The sequence below is a fragment of the Cynocephalus volans genome, chromosome 6 (assembly GCF_027409185.1).
Source record: "Cynocephalus volans isolate mCynVol1 chromosome 6, mCynVol1.pri, whole genome shotgun sequence".
NCBI lineage: Eukaryota > Metazoa > Chordata > Mammalia > Dermoptera > Cynocephalidae > Cynocephalus > Cynocephalus volans.
The window spans coordinates 154,328,385-154,336,676 of NC_084465.1; the positions used below are offsets into that span (position 1 = coordinate 154,328,385).

The following is an 8,292-nucleotide window of genomic DNA, read 5'->3' on the forward strand; positions in this document are numbered from 1 at the left end:
CTGGTATTTTTGTCTCTCTCTGTAAACTTTAGAAGAGTTTTTTGGTATCCACATATAAACTTGCTGGAATGTCGACTGAGATTGCACTGAATCCATAGAGCAAGTTAGAGCTGACATCTTGACTATATTGAGACTTCCTATGCAGGTAAGTATGAAATATCTCCCCATATATTTAATTTTTTGATTTCTTCCATCACATTTTTAGTTTTTCTCATATAGGTCTTGTACATATTCTGTTAGGTTTATATCTAAGTATTTTACTTTTTGTGTGCTAATATAGATCACATAGTGTTTTTAACTCTAAATTCCAGTTATTCTTTGCTGGTTTATAAGAAATAGATCAGATCAAGTTTTTGTATTAATTTTATATCCTGCAATTTTGCTATAATTGCTTATTAGTTCAAGTCATTTTCTTGTCAATTCTTTTGGCTTTTTTTTTTTTTTCCATCCAGCCCATGTTAATACACACTGTATTTTGAGAATGAAACCAAATAATAAGCAAAATATCTGAAGAATTTCAAATTGTACTGCAAAGAAAGTCCTGGCTGGTCCATTCTGGGAGTAATCTCACTTAAGCTGACCCTACCACTTGCTGAGTATGATCCTCTCTGTCCACGGGGCTGCGGTACCGCCCTCTTGCTCAGTGTCTGCTGTAGCAAGTCGAGACTGTACTTGTGGCTCTGCTGTCCTTCCTTGGGCTTGGATTCATTGGGTTAGTGGTTTGCTGCTATTGTCAAGACGGTACCATCACTTTAAGGTACCACATGTCAGCATAGCTTACTCTGTAGTCTTTTAGCCCTTTATCCACCTCCTGTTTACTTAAATCCACTCCACACTCTTGAGTCAACCAGATTGGATCTTGTTCAGGCATTCCCAGCAATTTTTAGAGAACAAAACCTGTCGATGCTGATCACTCATGTGTCCAAACTCCATTTGGTCATCCAGGGAAACAGCAGTCAGGGGGTAAAAGGCACCAGTATCTTCTTGTACCATGTCCTGCAGCGTGTCCTGCAGCGTGTGTGGCCAGGGGGCGTGCCGGCCAAGTGTAGGTTGAAGAGATGTTTGAGTTCTCTCAGTGTGAGAACAAAGTGTTTGTGAAAGGTGGCCACCGTGAAGGCCCTCAGTTCCTGGTCACAGCCTGGGGGCAGGTGCTCACTGAAGCTGTCCCTCCTGCTGCCCACCTGGCAGGCAGCCTGTCAGCCAGCCTGTTGTTGAGGCTGCCGCTGGGTGAAGTGTCCATGGGCTTCTCTTCTCCTGCTTCCTGCTCTTCCTTTTTCTCTCCCTTCTTACTCAGGGGATCCTCCTTGATCCTCACACCTGGGAGGACCGTGGGCACCCAGTTCTGCTCCTTCTGTTGCTGCAGCTCCCGTTCCAGCAACACGTGATTCTGCCGGGCCTTGTTTTTGGCTGCTTGGACCCGCTGCTCTTCAGGCACTAGCCCAGCAGGCCATGATTGTCCATCGGGCTTCTTTGGCATGGTTTCCTTTACAAGATTATAGAGTTTTTCTAATTTGCCCTGGATGCCCGTCCACATGTGCTGCTGCTGGACCACATCCAGATGCTTCTTGATGAACTCCCTGCCTTAGGGCAGGATGACACCCCAGTGTATGTTGGTCCTCAGTACGGCCATGTGCTCTAGACAGGCCTTCACGTCCTCAGTGTAGAGTTTGGTCAGCATCGCCACCTCTTTCCTCACCACCCAGTGGCTCTGCATAAACTTCCACATAACAGAGTCTTGGCCTCTGCAGAGCACCCCAGCAGGCACGCTGCTGTGAGCGCTGGATGACTTTTTGGGGTACAGGATGTAGCTCTTCACTACCCAGTTTCTGTAGATTATCATTGCCACCTCCTGAATGCCACACAGAACAGTCCCAGAGTTGATAGAGGGGCATAGGAGACTCATCAAGTTGGCAAAAGGTATGACCTTCAAGTTTTTCATGAGGATCTTGATCTGATTGGCCAGGTGCAGGGTGAGCAGCTGGGCCATGGACAGGACATTGCTGGGGGCCACAGGATTGTCATTCTCCTCCTGGCTGGCTGGCATCAGCATCATGAGATACTCGCTGGGAGACTTGAGGAGCTCCGTGTTGTCCACCTTGCTGGAGCCCTTGCACAACAGGTGCTGGCTGTCATGCTTCCAATGGCTGTCCCTCAGGCCATAATAGTGCAGGTGGACCCAGCGCTCTTCAGCATGCTTCTCTTGCAGTACTTGTAGGACTGCATGTGGCACTGGCGGGCCTGCTCTGACTGGCCGGGAGAACCGCTTGGTCATCTGCTTAACATCTTCTTCCACCTAGTCCTGTGAAGAGTCCCTCACCTCACTGGCCACCTCCCTTTCCAGGTGCTTGGTGTGTGCCTCATGTAGCCGAAGGTGGGCTGGAGCTGCAGGATGCCATGTAAAGGCATCAGGTGGAGCTCCCCTGAAACAGATATAGCTTCTCTGCCAGACTTTTGGCCAAGTACACATCCATCTCCTGTATGACTGGGTCATCCATTTTGTTTGTCATCTTAGAGGAGAGCAAGCTGCACAGTCCTGACACTCCATCTTTCCATGGGGACCGTGCACAGGCATCAGCAATGGCCCAGACACCTGCGGGCTGCAGAGGCAGTGGCCCCCAGATCTTCTCTTAGGCAGTGGTCATGTTGCTGGTGGAGAAACTCTGGCAGACCTCTTTAAGCTTTTCTTTGTAGACAGTCATGTCATCTGCAAAGACAGTTTTATTTCTTTTTTCCAAATCTGTATACCATTTTTTCCTTTTCTTGTCTTAATGCATTAGCTAGGACTTCCAATATGAAGTTGGAAAAAAATAGGGAAAGGAGACATCTTTACCTTGCTTCTGATTTTAGCAGGAAATCTTTGAGGTTCTTATCAGTCAGCCTAATGTTAGGTGTCAGTGTTTCATAGATGTTCTTTATCAACTTGAGAAAGTTTACAACCATTTCAAGTATGCTGAGAGTTTTTATCAGAAATGGGTGTTTCATGTTGCCACATGTGTTTTCTGCATCTATTGATATGATCATCTGATTTTTCTTCTTTAACCTGTTGGTGTGGTAGGTTAGATGAATAGATTTATTAATGTTGAAGCAGCCTTTTAGACTAGAGATAAATTTAACTTGTTTGTGCTCTGTATCTTTTATTCATTGATGAATATTACTTGCTAATGTTTTCTTGGGATTTTTTGCATATGTTCATGAGAGCTATTGATGTGTAGTTTTCTCTTACAATATTTTTGTCTGTTTTTGGTATAAGAGTAATGCTGTCCTCATAGAATGAGTTAGAAATTAGTCCCTCTGCTTCTGTCTTCTGGAAGAGATTACCGAGAATTGGTATAATGTCTCCTTTAAAAAATGTTTGGTAGGATTAACCAGTGAATTCATCTGGGCCTGGTGATTTCTGTTTTGGAGAGTTATGATTTATTGTTTCTTTTCTTTTTTCTTTTTTTAATTTTAATTTTTATTGAATCAAAACTAATGATACATATTTTTGGGTTTCAACATTGAGATATGTTGATCAAATCAATATTACTAGCATATATATTGTTACAAATTTCTTTATGCCCCTTGTCCAATCTCTCCTCGTCCCCCTTTCTCTCCCCCCTCTGCACTCTAATCACCTGAGATTTCTTCTCTCCCTCTGAAAGAGTAATGGTTACTCTGTTGATTTGCTGCCCCAATAATCTGTCCAATACTGAGAGACATGAGCAAGTCCCCCAATGCTATCCTAGACTAGATGTCTCTTCTGTCATTATGAAATGGGTTCTGTGGAGACAGACATCCAGCTTCTTTATTTATCTCTGCTGGTGACTCTCCTTGTGTCAACTCATGCCAGTGGCTGGCGGACCATATGCGTGGTGGTTGCGGCATCTATCCGCCTTCGCAGCAGCCATGGTTATCGTAGTAGCTATGGTGGGCCACCCACATGGAGGAGATGTTTTTGTCGTGTTCTGTGGTGCTGGCAGTATGCCTGGTTGTGGAGAGTGACTGATCCCCAGTTCCATGCCCTGGGTCGCCAAGTGGGTCCCAAGGCACTGGCACGGTGTGCCTGGTTGTGGGAGGGGGGTCAACTCCCCTTCTCCAAGCCCCAGATCCCTGGGTGGTCCCCGAGGCGCTGGCACTGGGTGCCTGGTTGTGGGAAGGGGGCTCCAGTCCCAGGCTCCATACCCCGGGTCCCTGAGTGGGCCCTGAGGCCCTGGTGTGTGGTGCCTGGTTGTGGGAGGGGAGTCTGGTCCTCATCTCCATGCCTCAGGTCCATGGGCAGACCTGAGGCACTGGTACAGTATGCCTGGTGGTAGGAGGGGGATCTTGTCCTCTTCTCCATGCCCTGGGTCCCAGGGGATGCTCTGAGGCATTGGCATGTGGTGCCTGGTTGTGGGAGGGGGGTCTGGTTCCTAGCTCCCTACCCCAGGTCCCTGTGTGGGCCCTGGGGCACTGGCATATGGTGCCTGGTTGTAGGAGGGGGATCTGGTCCTCTTCTCCATGCCCCGGGTCCCAGGGAAGGCCCTGAGGCACTGGCATGGGGTGCCTGGTTGTGGGGGGAGGCCCGGTTCTCGGCTCCCTACCATGGGTCCCTGGATCGGCCCCGGGGCGCTGGCGCACAGTGCCTGGTTTTGGAAGGGGTGTCCAGTCCCCTTCACCATGCCTTGGGTCCTCAGGCAGACATTGAGGTGCTGGCGTGGTGTCCCTGGTTGTGGAAGGGAGGTCTGGTCCCCTTCTCCATGCCTTGAGCCCTCAGGTGGGTCCCCGAGGCACTGTCACAGCATGCCTGGTTGTGGGAAGGTGGTCCGGACCCTGGCTGCTAGCCCCGGGTCCCTAGTTGGGCCCCTAGGTATTGATGGTGTGCCTGTATGTGGGAGTGGTGTCCGGTCCTTGGCTCCAATCCTCAGGTTCCTAGGTGGAGCCCCGAGATGCCGGCGGTATGAATGGTTGTGGGCAGGGGTCCTGCCCCTGCCTCCATGCCTCATGTCCCCTGATGGACCCCGAGGCATCATGGTGTGCCTGGGCCAGAACTAAGTTTTTGTCCTTTGCTTGCTTCTAAAACAGGGGAACTTCCTGTGGGAACCAGTACTTGAGCTGTGTGGTTGAGGTAAATTGATGCTTTGCTGCTGTTTCCCTAGGGAAAGCTTTTTGTGCAGCTCAGGGTTTAATGGTTGACCTTATAGGTACTTGCGGCTCTCCAGATACTCGGTGCACCTGGGTTGTGTAGAAACTCTGATCTGGGCCTGAATCTTTTCATCAAACTGCACCCCATGCAATTCTGCATTCCCATCCAGTCTCCTCTGAGTAGTCCTGAGCTGATTGGGGGGCAGGTCAGCTGTCCTTGCTGTGTCCCAGTGTTCCCCTGGTGGGCCCGTCTCTCCCACAGCCCATGCTCCAAACACTTCCCATGGGACAGGCCCTGCGCCAGTCCCTTGTGATGACTCACTGGCCTCTGAGTGTCTCCCCTTTTTCTGCTGTTCTGGCTCCTCGCTCCTGTGTGGGTCCACAGGAACCCTATTAGTGGTCTTGCTGTCCTAGGGGCCACCAAAGTTCTCTTCTCCCCTGCCGCCTCCAAGTAACTCCATCTAAAGGGCACAGCCGTGGCTTCTGCCGGCTCCTGCTCCATGTGCTCCAGCATTAAAGCGGCCGCGGCCAGAACGCTGAGAGCAGTTTTTTCTTTCTCTCATCCTGGTTTCTCCCACCTTCATGAACTCCATAGGTCTCTCCTCCTCTTCCCCTGAGCTCCAGCGGCCCCAGCTTGGCTGACGTTACATTTTTATAGTTGTAAATTGGTTGATTTGTGGGAGAGAGTGACCCTGGGAACTGTCTATGCCACCATCTGGACCAGAAGTCTATTCGGTTTCTTTAATAGATACAGGCCTGTTCAGATATTCTGCTTCTTTTTGTGTGCGTTTTTTCAGTTTACTCTTTCAAGAAGTGGGTCCATTTCATCTAGTTCATTGAACTTGTGGGCGTAGAGTTAGTAACAGTATTTCTTTATTATTCTTTTGTTGTCCATGGGATCTATAGTTTTGCCACCTTTTTCATTTCTGATATTAGTAATTTGTGTCTTCTCTTTTTTTTTTTTTTCTTTTTTAGCCTGGCTAGGGGCTTATCAATTACATTGATCTTTTAAAATTGCTTTTGTTGTATTTATTTTATTTCTAACTAGTATATAATAATCATGTATATTTATGGGGTACAATGTGATATTATGATACATGTTTCCATTGTAGAATGATTAAATCAGACTAATTAACATATCACCACTTGCTTATTTCTTTGTTGTGAGACTATTTAAAATCTACTCTTTTAGTAATTTTGAAATATATGGTACATTATTATTCACTACAATGACAATGATGTACGGCAGATCACTACAACTTATTCCTCTTGTGTAACTGAAGCTCCCTACCCTTTGACTAACACCTCCCCTTTCCTCGTCCACCCCTCCCATTATGTTGGTTTTCTGTATTGATTTCCTGTTTTCAGTTCCATTGATTTCTACTTTAATTTTATTCTTTCTCTTCTGCTTACCTTGGATTTTATTTTCCCTTCCCTTTCTAGTATCCTAAGAATGAAGCTTAGATCATTGATTTAGATGTGTTTTTTTGTATAATATACGCATTCAATGTTATACATTTCCCTGTAAGCAGTGCTTTATTGAATCTCACAAATTTTGATAAGTTATATTTCTATTTTAGTTAGTGCAAATATTTTAAAAATTGGCTTTGGATATCCCCTTTGATCCATGCGTTACATAAAGTGTGTTGTTTAATCTCCAAGTATTTTTGGATTTTTCAGCTATCTTTTTGTTATCGATTTCTATTTTAATTCCATTGTGGTCTGAAGTAGATATCGTGTGATGTCTTTTCTTTTAAATGTGTTTAGGTGTGTTTTATGACCCAGGATTTTGTTTTTCTTGCTGAATATTTTATGTGAGCTTGAGCAGAATATTATTCTGCTGTTGTTGGATGAAGTAGTCTATAGATGTCAGTTATATTCAGTTGATTGATGGTGCTCTTGAGTTCAACTATGTCCTTACTGATTTTCTGCCTCCCGGATCTGTCCACTTGTAATAGTAAGGTGTTGTTACCCCCAGTCATAATACAATATTAGTAGATTAAATTATTACAATAATATATTATAATAAAAGTGAGTGCATCTGTTTCTTCTTGCTATTCTATTGGCTTTTGTTTCATGTATTTTCATGCTCTGTTGTTAGGTGTCTACACGTTAAGAATTGTTCTGTATTGCTAGAAAATTGACCCCATTATCATATGTAATGCCCCTGTTTATCCCTGATAACTTTCCTTGCTCTAAAGTGTGCTCTGTCTGAAATTTGTACAGCCTCCCACTTTGACTGGATTAGTGTTGGAATGGGATTTCTTCCTCCATCTCTTTACTTCAAATATACAAGGGTACTTCAAAAGGTTTGTGGAAAATGGAATCAAAAGATAAGAATCTTTCCATGAACTTTTTGAAGTCCCTTTCTGTATGTGTCTTTATATTTAAAGTAGATTTCTTATATACAATATATAGTTGGGTCTTGTTTTTTTTGGTCCACACTGACAATTTCTGTCTTAATTGTTGTCTTCAACCATTGACATTTAAAATGATTATTGACATATGTATATCAAAATCTTCCTGTTACTGTTTTCTATTGTTTGCTCTTGTCCTTTGTGTCTACTTTTGTCTTCCACTCTCTGTTTCTGCATTTTGTGAATTTAACTGAGCCCTTTATATGATTCTGTTTTATTTTCTTTCCTAGCATATCAGCTATGCTTCTTTAAACTCTTTTTTTTTTTTAAGTTGTTGCTCTAGCATTTGCAATATACGTTTACAACTAATTCAAGTTCACTTTGAAATAATACTATACCACTTTAGGTACTATGAGCACCTTTTAATAATAAAATAATTCCATAGCGTCTGTCTTACCTACCATCTGTCTGTCATCTATCTGTGTGCATAATAGAATGCATTGTTGCTGTTCTTATTTTTAGCAAACTATCTGATAGATCAATTAAGAATGAGAAAAATAGAAGTTTTTATTTCACCTTCAGTTATTTCTTCTCCGATACTCTTCCTTTCTTTATGTAGATCCAAGTTTCTTACCTGTATTTTTTCTTCCCTTTGAAGATCTTCATTTAACATTTCCTATGAGGAAGGTCTACTGCCAACAAATTCCCTCAGTTTGTCTGTCTGAGAAAGACCTTATTTATCCATGTTGGAGAATCATTTCAAAGGGTACAGGATTCTGTATTAGTGGGTTTTTTTCCTCTGAACATTTTAAATATTTTACTTCACTCTTTTCTT

General features: G+C 44.3%; 1 pseudogene; it reads right to left on the reverse strand.

Annotated features, from left to right (window-relative positions):
- Nucleotides 1-733: 733 nt before the first annotated feature.
- On the reverse strand, nt 734-4,637 carry LOC134381088 (DNA-directed RNA polymerase III subunit RPC5-like; annotated as a pseudogene).
- Between the last annotated feature and the right edge of the window lie 3,655 nt (nt 4,638-8,292).